Genomic DNA, 13072 nt, shown 5'->3' on the forward strand with positions numbered 1-13072 from the left:
CAATTTTCTTCTTTTGCAAAACGCATCGACACCGCCATAATCAGCATCGTGACGTAGAGTGGTATATAAACACTTTTAAATGTTGCGACACCGCCGTTTCGGTCAAAGATTTCGATTCAAGCTTCACCGTAACAACGACTCGTAAAGACGGTCAATCTCTCAAACAAGAATACGTCATTTTTGACCCTCGAATATGGCGAGAGCAATCTTTCAATTATTTCATGTCGTTTATTCGAGGGGTAATTCATACGCCCGATACCGCGTTGGAAAGATATACACGATTTGAATCTTCCAATTTTTCTATATCAAATATCAAAAATATAGAAGCGGTAAAGAATCCATCATTAGATCAGCCGTGACTGGATTTGAAACGAAAGGATTGTATCAAACCGCCACGATCGTTTTACCGTATTGGTACCCCAAAGAGTATATACCATTTTATCGGACTCGCATTATGACTTATCGCTAGTTTCTGTAAAACGCGACCCAGCGTTAAAACAAACGTGCATGTACGTATGTATTCCTAAGAAAAATCCCGATCCAACCGTGCACACGTTAATAATTCCTGCCAGTATTGCCAAACCGTTAAACCAAGACCAAGATGGGGATAAGAACGGAGTCTCTGTTCTGCCTTTAATATCGAATGGTAACGATAGAAGCGGATCTTTCTTACATGAATTAGCTAAAATGGAAATGGCCGAAGCGTTTAAAAAAACTGACTCTAATAGCTACTCCGAGATATTCGATCTCGGAAACCAACTTGTTACTTATCAAAAGAAACGAGGACGAACTTATGTCGAATGATTTTTTTTGACGGACTTATAAAAAGGGACCTAGGTAAAAACCACGAGAACCGAGTATTTTTTATACGGCTGTTTCCGATATAAGCGTGTCGTTAAGTCGAGGGTGCGCTCTTTGGGTCCAGATGAGTCGCAAATTACCAGATATTTTTGAATTTCCCGACTACTTAACACATTTTTAATATTCCTTGATTTTTTTGGGTCTATTTTTGAATTCCATAAGAAGATTTAAAAGTTCCTTCCCAACCCCCTTAAGAAATTACCTCTAAGCGAATTAAAAAGAGAATAAAAAAACAGACTTAATATCCAAAACCTTAACATTGTAATATATTTACTAACGGGACCCAATTTTACATAGTCGATCAAATTCTATTTTGGACCTGTTTTAGTACTAATTGTCGTTCCGATATAGATTGGGGCACCCCACCCCCCCCTTTCCCATTCAAAGAACCGTACATAGCCTCGGGACCAGTTTTCAGCCAAAAAACATCCACACACACACACATACGGTGATTGTAAGACCTCTCGTAGGGAACATAATACCCTCGGGGAGGTGAAAAAACAATTGCGCATTTAATGCAAACAAATTGGTTCGAGGCAGTATATCTTTCGCACATTCGAGCGATTTTAGTTGTTTTCGGCGGTACTTTTGGGGAGCCCCCTATCTCTGAAACGAAGCGCTGTAGGACACAGTCATAGTCATTAGACATTTTCTAAACTCATCTGAACCCCTAATAATACGCCCTCGATTTTACGACGTGCTTATCCGAAATATCCTGTTATACTCGCGTCATTTTGTTCTTTCATAATTACGAATTTTCGTAACACTTAACGTAGGTTTTTTTTTAATGGTTCTCAAGGTACATGATCGAAGCTCGTTGCGGATATCTCAGCAAGGAGCACGACCAATTTTGCGACTTATTAATCGAAATAAATAAGCGGAATACGCATCGGTACGTAACCGCGGAAGATTTAACGTTGAACACTGACAGATTACAAACCATTATAACTTCTAAAGCGAAGGGGCACGAAAAATTACTAGAAATGCTATTGGCCAATATATCGAAAAATGAAACCTTGTTCGAGCGCTTACCAGAAATGGTTGATCAAATGAACCGGTACATTTCATCGAGCCAAGAACTTAGTCGTAATGGAAGAAAACAGTTCATCTCGTTATATTCCGCTCACAATTTGGTGGTTTTATTCGGAAATGTATTTATAAATAAAGTGTTTTACGCGGACTACAAACCATTTGCTAGCGCTGGAATGTTAATGTTTAATGAAGCGTCTTTGGATTTATTTGTTAACGATTTAGAATCTTTGTAATTTATCGTATATAAATTAAATTAGTAAAAACAAATTGAAATAAAATTATTGGTTTATTTGTCTACTGATAGACCCAATACACAGTGAACGAACCAATGGATGATGAAACTAACTGTGTACTATCGTATATGTTTAATTTTTTTACCATGGTTAATAACTAATTTAATAATAAAAAATTTCCAACGACAGATACTTCATGGTACTACTTTTATTTTTAAAATTTACGCGAGCTTTCGGGCCTTAGCCCCTTTTCAAGCGTCTTCAATGCAAAATTATTTGTATAAACATATGTAACATAATTACTCATAAGTATGCCTCTGTATAACATTTCCATTGAAAAAAATCAATGAGACCTTGTTTCACGCGGAACATACATTAAAGGGAATATAACCTGCAAAGCAATCTTTACGGAAGACCCCTTCAATTTTTCAAATGTCCCTGTACAGTGGCGCCAAACATTTTTAAAGCCGAAGGCAAGAACGGCCAGAGCTACAAGCGTTGGTATTCCACACCAAATACCTGAGGTTATATTCCCTTTAAGCGGACCCAAAAATTTAAAAATGCTTATAATCCTTGCGCTATTGAAAAGGTTACCAAGGAAACAAAATCTCGTCATCGCGAGACACGAGCTAAACTTGACATGGGCAAAGCCAGAAACGCGCGAGGAATTCTCACTAACTTCCGCTTCCCATCTGTAAAGTTGATGACGCGTATTTCGTCACGGAATTGTAAGTGACGTAATTTACGTCATATCCCGTGAACAAGGTTTCATTAACGAAAATACTTTTATGGCCTACTTATGAGTGACTATGTTACATATAAATGATACATTGTTTTGTCTTGACAAGACGCTTGAAAAGGGGCTAAGGCCCGAAAGCTTGCGTAAATTTTTAAATGTTTTAAAAATAAAAGTAGTACCATGAAGTATCTGTCGTTGGAATTTTTTATTATTAAATGTGTACTATAACTGTGCGGTATCTGTCATACCAAACAAGCGGTCTAGTTTTCTGTCGTATACAGTATACGTTGGCTGCAGGGGCGGCTTAACCCTTTCGGCGCCTTTAGGCACAAAATAATTTTCCGCCCCTGGGCATTGTCTAATACCCTTTACAGACGAGGCTTATAAAACTGAGTTTGGTAAACCGAAGTTTACTTTTTATAACTCATTTCCGTACAGAAAAATAAACCTTGGTTTAATAAACGGAGTCTAAACCCGGGTTAACAAGCCTCGTCTGAAGAAGGTATAACGGATTGGTCAGCTAAGTGGGGCCAACCCACGTACTTTGACCGTGGTTTATTTTCTATTCGTAAAATATTTTTCAACAACTTTCACTTGTTTACTTCTGATATTTGTGAAGTTATAAAAGCTATATTTCGAACATGTAGATTTATTAGTCGGGATTGTTTTCTATGTTTGTGTAATATTATTCAACCGCCTACAGCTATTCTTTGGGAAAAAAGAAAAGAGCGCGAGCACGAGCTCAGCCGCTAAGATTAAAAGAGAGGAGCGTGAGCGCGAAATCAGCCGCCCTAAGAGAGGAAGGCGAAATTTAAAACAATTGATTCCCGCCTTTCATCACGAATCACATCACGTGGTGCTTTTTCTGAATGTGAATTGCCCAGAATCTATCGGTCTCTGAGAGAGGGCGCTTCTCATTACGAGCAGACTGCGAGCTCTAGCTCTTCCTCTTAATAGAGCACAAGCGGGGGCTCCCTCTCTTGTACTAAAAGATAAGAGCGCGAGCGCGAGCTCGAACTACTCATTGTGAAAGAGAAGAGCGCGAGCTCGGAAATTTAGTTTTTGCCCATCTCTGCACCTACGTGATTCGTCCCCCGCGTGTTAGAATTATCTGGCTTCATTTTACAATGTGGGCTCGGGGAAGGAGAGGAAATTCTGTCCTGGAGGAAGTGTAAGTCGAATTTGGTCTATTTTGCTTTTTACAGTTCTTACAAATTATGAAAATCTTTAGCCCTGAGGAAGGTCCGCCGCGACGGGTAGCGGGGGTGGGGCGAGGGAGGCATATCCCTGACCCAAACGAGATTGTAAGGTCGATACCTGCTCCGTAAGCCCTTTTTCCCTAAAAAAATAAAACGCGGTTATTTTTTTAAAAATATCTTTTATCGTTAGCCACTTCAACAGTCGGGGCGTCTTTCGCCATCGAGGTGTAAGTAGAAATTTATCTAATTGGAGAAATAAATAGTAATAATAATAATATTTCTTTAGACTACCTTCTCGTTACCAAGTAGAGCGGGGGGCGGGGTCCGATATATTCTAGCCACGTCCGAGGGCCCGCTAATAATAATTATGTTTATATACCTTATTATTATTAAGTCCTAAGTATGTCTTACTTTTAATCCTGCTTCTCAAGTAATTTTTTAAAAATCTATTTTCTTTTTTTAAAACATTTTAAAATTCGGCTAGTCATTCATTTTTTCATATATATTTTTTGATACAAAGAGGGTTGGAATGGGTAAAAAAAATAGATCCTTAATTTCGGTTCTATATTTCAGAACTATATTTCAGAACTATTAGCCTTAAATTTATGTATCCACGCCGTCGATAAACATTTGACTGAAATTGAAAAGGAAAGGCCCTGTATCGAAGCGATGTCCGAAGTACTAAAGCTTCACGTTCAGCGAGTCGCCGGATACCCTGACAGCGAAAATTTTGAAGATATCCATTTCGGTCATGGAGATTCTGATATTTTCGAAGACGTTATGCGTAAATTCGGTTGTTATCCAAATGCATTTAATATAATAAGCGATTTCACTAATCTGATTGAAAGACGAAACCTGCCATCTTCTCTTCAATCGTACAACCTGTTCTTCCTTGGCTTTACGCAGTTACCTAGGCCCCGTGGAGCGTCAACAGTTGGCTGGTTGAATGGCCATTGTAAGTATCCATAAACGACGGGTGGTAAGCGGGGCTACGTAAAACGCCAAAGGGGAAAAAAGCGAGGTTACGTATCTATAAAAACGACGGGTCTATAAAAATGGCTCTATAATGTTTTGGATCTATAAATTCGGCCAATATGGATAAGTTCGGCCAATTTGGATAAGGATATTATGGAGACTTATCCATAATTTCAATTATCTTGAAAATAGATCTATAATCGTCTTATCCTTGCCCAGGTCCCGTTCTCTTGTCACAACTTTCCTAGGAAAGTCTACGGAATATGCCCGATCGTGTCTGATTTCTACCTCCCCACAATTCTAACCCACTTCCATCCCTGGATCATCGCCGTGGGAAAAGCTGGCGGATGTTTAACTCTATTAATTAATAATAGGACTGTTTACAGAACTGGCGGATGTTGGGCTTGGTTTATGAAACTTTTCCATTTCCGACCCAACACCTCGGAAAATAAATTCATATTTCTTAAATAAGAGCGCGTCTGATATTTCGATATCAATGCCATATAAAAACATATAAGGACCTAAATAATAATCACATAATTTGTTATAACAGTTTACCAGTATATTATTGAATTAAACATCTTTTATTTAATTAGCAGGGCCTGGTAATCAATTTAAAAAAAAATAAGTTACTTTTTTTAATATCACCCATTTTGAGTCTTAGCCGTGCCAAGGTTTACGAATAAACCCAATACGTCATAGCATATGTAACATAATTACTCATAAGTACAGGGCCGTGCTTAGAGGTCTCGCGGCCCCGGGCGAAATGCATGGGCGAAACTGACCTCTTACCTCCGGTATATAGATCCCTATGGTATCTACGAATCAGTAAAAAGGTGGACTACGTTAGATTTTAACCTTTTTATTCATCCTGGTAATTTTGGGAGTCACACTATTGGCTAGTAACATATTTATTTAAGCCATTGGAAAACCTCTAAATTGAGAAGGTATTTTTCGTGTCGGAATTTTAGTCAGCCCAATGTAGCTTTATAGAAATTGATAAACTCGCTCGGTTTGTGTGGATGAAGTTAAATAATAAGTAGTTTAGAAAAATAAAAGGTTGGGGAAAAATGACAAGTAAGTGATCGCTTTCCGAAAATGGAACAAGTCGTCGAAGTGGGATATTCCATTAGCTTTATTAAAACCCATATCAAGCCTAGAAGAGTTAGGCCTAGGCTCAAAAGAATCTGCAAAGACTCCAACCTAGTAGATGCGTCAGCAAACCTCAATCTGAATTTCAACTATTTTTTCCTATAAACCTGCTTCTTTTATTTGACAATGCAAATTTATTTTAGAACGTGAGTCTCCGAGAACTTCATTATTTTGCAAATTAATTACATTAACTTTTAACTCTATACAAGGTGTTTCAAAAAGTTATTTGAAGGAGTTGTTGGGGGGGGGGGGGGTGGGGTTAGTTGAGAAGTATGCCTGTTCTTTTGGGGACTCATATAACAAGATATTGATTTGATTTAATTTAAATTTAGAAAATAAATATAAAGGTTTAACCATCCATTTTTTGTCTTTATTACAAATATTAGGTATATCGTTTACATTAAGCATATCTACAAGTTAAGACATTTTACACTTTCTATGGGATTTTAATATACACTTCTTAAGTATGGGGTGTATGACCAGAAGTAATAAATAAGTGCGAGCCTAGTGGGTCATGGAGATTATCGAAGCCGTGTAGCTCGTTTCCCACATAAGTTACGCGTTTCTCCAACACGTGCAACATCCTACGGGCGCAACTCCCACGCTAATTACCTCCTACGCAGACCTCTAACGCGTACCTCCTATACGCGTAACGTGTGTCTATAGGTGGTATTCTCGAGAAGATGGTGGCCATTGCTCTAAGGAAGATAGTTATGAAGGAAAGTGGGCTAACACTACCCTTCCACTACAGTCATGATGACGTCACGAGAATACACCCTATTGAATGCATTCCACCAACTTTACTACTACGTCCTTTAGAGCTTAGTGTTTTTACTTGTTTAATATATCAACAACTATAACGCGCGGGGAAAAAAGCTCAAGAGACAAAATCAGAATCACTCCCCTTCCCCCCACTCCCAATTTTTTTATTTGAATATTTACAAATTTAAAAAACCGCAACAACGAATGAACGATTTCCGGAAAAAAATGTAAACGTAGATAATTTAAAAAAAAATAATAATAAAAAAATAGTGCTCGTAATTTCCGTGAAGTGGCGCTGTCGACGCTGAGCCGTGATACGGAAGGACCACCATTGAATCTCGGGCAAAACCTAGATGGCTATGAATGTATCTATTAAGGAACGCTTGAAATATAAGTGATTCCGCCAATTCTGTCGTTACATCTTCGCGGATGATATCTTCGAATCGTACATATTTTACGTGTTTATAGTTTCTAACGCGCTGGTATTGCTGTTCATTCAGTGGAGGAGTTCTTTTCGCCATAAACGATTTGAAATTTTCAGCGTAGCAGTGTACTCTCGCTTGTTGGCTTGTTAATTCGCATTTTCAATGCCTAGGATTTAAAAGTTCAGTATTAGACATTGTTTTCTACTCAACTCGAATAACAAAGTATTTGTAAAATTATACATAGTAACGTGTCTGTTAGCGCGCTTTGCGACTCGAAGACGTACATTCGGAAGAGTAAGCCGATTTTATTCTATTTAGATAGGGTCTAATTAATTTATAACATTTATACTCTTGTCTTTCTTTAGTGAACGATTGGTCGGCTCTAGAATGACAAAGGACCGCGGTACTAAGAACGGGGGCATATTTCCGCATCAAATGCGACGGTCAAGTGTTTCACGATCTAAGTTACGGAGATTTAGCCTGGTACTGCGATGGCGAAATAGACTGAGAAAAATACCGGAAAGCGGTCTATTTCCAGACCAAGAACTGTTTAAGATTAAAAGTGCCGGCTTGGGTTTTGACGAATTTACCGTGCATTTACATTTGCATTAATTGTGGCGTGACTGGCACGAAAAGAACCGCCAGCCTGACTGAGTGTGAAGTCACTGGTGGTTGCTGCGTATTCCCCAAAATAAATAGGGTTGTTTAATTTTGTTAAATTTTCTATAACTTATAAAAGTTTGCTTGTATATAATCAGACGTAAATGAACCGAAGTTATCAGACTGCTATACTCCCCATGTCGGAGGCGTTTTCCTTATGAAGGTAACTTTTTACCTCGAATTTGAAATTTTGCGCGCCCCTTGGCCGAAACAAAAAACGTTTTTCTTTTTATGAAACCATTTTTTATATACAAAAATAGTTATACCCACAATTCCCAAGTGCAATTTATCAGGTTAAAAGACGGGTTTGGAAATCAGCTTTTGTTTGACTCGATTTTCTCATCATTTTCATGAGGAAAACGGCATCCGATTCTGAGCGCTATTTCCATAACTTCGGTTCATTTACTTCTGATATAATTAAATTTAACGTTAATAAAATTTATTTATTTATTTATTTATTTATTTCTTTAATTAATAATCATACGTAACAATGACTATTTGTATTTATTAACGTATTACATTAATCAATAATCTAATATATAAAGATGTGTGTTTGTTTGTCCGCACTACAAAATCTGAACAACTTCCATCTTAGGCTTCCCAAATCCCTTTAAACCGTCGGATTAATAGCTCTTTTTATTAATGGGGCTCTTACGTTAGCGTCTATTACTTTTACAAGCCTACGAGCGCGCTCTCACTCGCCAGAGGAATATACAGGATGTTTCAAAAGATAAAGCTACTTTTTTTGTATTTTGTTTCAGTAATTGTCCAACACCCCTCATTATTTTCATTGAGCTGTGCGCGCTAATTAATGTATTATTTGTTCCGTATTATTCATGTTCGATTATTTAAATTTAATTAATACCAATGTTTTTATCTGAAATAGTTTCATTAAACCGTTATAAGTTGTTAATCCTCTAACTATTTGTTTATTGTAAATTTTAAGTTAACTTCAATTCCATAGAGCACTATTTAAGCCGAAGATTTCCGCTAAAAGATAAGCTAGTAGACCACCCTCACTCTGTTAATAAAATAATCGCGAAACCGATATTCCAATAATTGATCGTCATTCCCAGTCTGTGTGTTACGTATGGTAGTACTAAAAACTGTTAATATTTGGACCGTGTTTCATTTAACCCGTGCTTATTTTAAGCGACAGACCATGCCCCCCCCCCTCCCTTCCTCCTGAGCGTTGGTCCCGGCTGAAACGAAACGCGATGGGTTTTGATAACACAATGACTTAATGAATACTTATTTACTCTTTATTATAAACCAATCCCAAAAATTAAATTATGCGAGGAAACCATTTAAATCTTATAGCAACCTTTGAGCGGAAATTGCCGGAAATCGGTTTAAGAGGGTGGATGAAAATATCATTTATCCCAAAAAAATGTCTAATCTGAAAGTACGTATCACGTACATTTAATATCAATAAAAATTTTATTTTATATTTTTTATATATCGTTTTTAACCTTCGTAAGTAATCGATTAATCTAATTCTTATTGAAAGGAGAGATCTGGTTTGTTAACTCCAATCGTTTTTTTTATAAGAGTCGGTTTGATTTATTTTAATACGTGATAAAATTTCCATTAACGAGTCGGGATACACATCGAGGGAATAACCCGTAGATTGAGATTGATTTACGAAATGACTCTTTATGGGCTGAATAGCTCTTATATCTCTTCAAGCCGGTTCGTTAGTTCCGTTTAAACCGAGCATTAAGTATCCGCAAAAATGTTTATGTAATAAAATATTTCACACCTGTCCAGAAATACGAGACATATTAATAAATGAACGCGCAATATTCGTCGAACCTTATGTTTCATGATTTTTGCCGACATCGTGAATTTTATTTTATAAACTAGGTACTTTGCAAATATATCAAATATAAGAACAATGCAATAAAATATATATAATAATTGCAAAATATTTAATTAAATAAAAAACCTTACCGTTAGAAAGGCCGCGGAAAAGCCGAAATGATGATATCAAATACAAATGGCGTTTATCCGAAATTTTGTCCAAGAGGAGCGAAATTTTTACCCCTCAAAAACGAGCAGAAAGAGAGGAGCGAAAATTTTACCGCTCAATAAGACCCTTACTCAAATTAAATTTATGGATATGAATCACTGGAACAAGACAGAGTCATAACCACGCAATATTTCTTTGTACAGCGGAGTTTATCATCATCTTTCCATTTACGTATTAATGGAAATAGTTTAGTTTAAAGAAATCCACCGTCACTTGTCCAGTTTTATCACAAAGGTTTAATCTCAGTTTTGTTTATGTATACTGTAACAACCGGACCACGAAACAGCCGGGAATGTGAAGATCGGTATGAGCGAGACAATTTCGTAGGAAATTCAATCAGAAATGAGTTAAAAGGAACTTGTAATTTACCAAACGTTTTCTCGGATGGAAACTTGTTCCACTACTCGCGAACACGCATCAAATACGTGAATCACGTGCGGATTAAGTGCAATATTCCTTCTTCATTGGGGCGATTCCTTCGAGTAAGGAAGACGCCGGCACCCATTTCATTGAATGCTGTAAACGTTCGTATAACGAGTCGGACGTAGACTATTAAAAATCGGCCAGATATAAAATCCAATGGTAAATAAAATAAAATAAAATCCAATGGTAAATAAAATAAAATAAAATCCAATGGTAAATAAAATAAAATAAAATAAAATCCAATGGAAAATAAAATAAAATAAAATAAAATCCAATGGAAAATAAAATAAAATAAAATAAAATCCAATGGAAAATAAAATAAAATAAAATAAAATCCAATGGAAAATAAAATAAAATAAAATAAAATCCAATGGAAAATAAAATAAAATAAAATAAAATCCAATGGAAAATAAAATAAAATAAAATAAAATCCAATGGAAAATAAAATAAAATAAAATAAAATCCAATGGAAAATAAAATAAAATAAAATAAAATCCAATGGAAAATAAAATAAAATAAAATAAAATCCAATGGAAAATAAAATAAAATAAAATAAAATCCAATGGAAAATAAAATAAAATAAAATAAAATAAAATCCAATGGAAAATAAAATAAAATAAAATAAAATCCAATGGAAAATAAAATAAAATAAAATAAAATAAAATCCAATGGAAAATAAAATAAAATAAAATAAAATAAAATCCAATGGAAAATAAAATAAAATAAAATAAAATAAAATCCAATGGAAAATAAAATAAAATAAAATAAAATAAAATAAAATCCAATGGAAAATAAAATAAAATAAAATAAAATAAAATCCAATGGAAAATAAAATAAAATAAAATAAAATAAAATCCAATGGAAAATAAAATAAAATAAAATCCAATGGAAAATAAAATAAAATAAAATCCAATGGAAAATAAAATCCAATGGAAAATAAAATAAAATAAAATCCAATGGAAAATAAAATAAAATAAAATAAAATAAAATCCAATGGAAAATAAAATAAAATAAAATAAAATAAAATCCAATGGAAAATAAAATAAAATAAAATAAAATCCAATGGAAAATAAAATAAAATAAAATAAAATCCAATGGAAAATAAAATAAAATAAAATAAAATCCAATGGAAAATAAAATAAAATAAAATAAAATCCAATGGAAAATAAAATAAAATAAAATAAAATCCAATGGAAAATAAAATAAAATAAAATAAAATCCAATGGAAAATAAAATAAAATAAAATAAAATCCAATGGAAAATAAAATAAAATAAAATAAAATCCAATGGAAAATAAAATAAAATAAAATAAAATCCAATGGAAAATAAAATAAAATAAAATAAAATCCAATGGAAAATAAAATAAAATAAAATCCAATGGAAAATAAAATAAAATAAAATAAAATAAAATCCAATGGAAAATAAAATAAAATAAAATAAAATAAAATCCAATGGAAAATAAAATAAAATAAAATAAAATAAAATCCAATGGAAAATAAAATAAAATAAAATAAAATAAAATCCAATGGAAAATAAAATAAAATAAAATAAAATAAAATCCAATGGAAAATAAAATAAAATAAAATAAAATAAAATCCAATGGAAAATAAAATAAAATAAAATAAAATCCAATGGAAAATAAAATAAAATAAAATCCAATGGAAAATAAAATAAAATAAAATCCAATGGAAAATAAAATCCAATGGAAAATAAAATAAAATAAAATAAAATAAAATCCAATGGAAAATAAAATAAAATAAAATAAAATAAAATCCAATGGAAAATAAAATAAAATAAAATAAAATCCAATGGAAAATAAAATAAAATAAAATAAAATCCAATGGAAAATAAAATAAAATAAAATAAAATCCAATGGAAAATAAAATAAAATAAAATAAAATCCAATGGAAAATAAAATAAAATAAAATAAAATCCAATGGAAAATAAAATAAAATAAAATAAAATCCAATGGAAAATAAAATAAAATAAAATAAAATCCAATGGAAAATAAAATAAAATAAAATAAAATCCAATGGAAAATAAAATAAAATAAAATAAAATCCAATGGAAAATAAAATAAAATAAAATAAAATCCAATGGAAAATAAAATAAAATAAAATCCAATGGAAAATAAAATAAAATAAAATAAAATCCAATGGAAAATAAAATAAAATAAAATAAAATCCAATGGAAAATAAAATAAAATAAAATAAAATCCAATGGAAAATAAAATAAAAAAAAATAAAATAAAATCCAATGGAAAATAAAATAAAATAAAATAAAATCCAATGGAAAATAAAATAAAATAAAATAAAATAAAATCCAATGGAAAATAAAATAAAATAAAATAAAATAAAATCCAATGGAAAATAAAATAAAATAAAATAAAATAAAATCCAATGGAAAATAAAATAAAATAAAATCCAATGGAAAATAAAATAAAATAAAATAAAATAAAATCCAATGGAAAATAAAATAAAATAAAATAAAATAAAATCCAATGGAAAATAAAATAAAATAAAATAAAATAAAATCCAATGGAAAATAAAATAAAATAAAATAAAATAAAATCCAATGGA

This window comes from Leiobunum rupestre, chromosome 6 (genome assembly GCF_980474605.1).
Source record: "Leiobunum rupestre chromosome 6, qqLeiRupe1.1.hap1, whole genome shotgun sequence".
Taxonomy (NCBI): domain Eukaryota; kingdom Metazoa; phylum Arthropoda; class Arachnida; order Opiliones; family Sclerosomatidae; genus Leiobunum; species Leiobunum rupestre.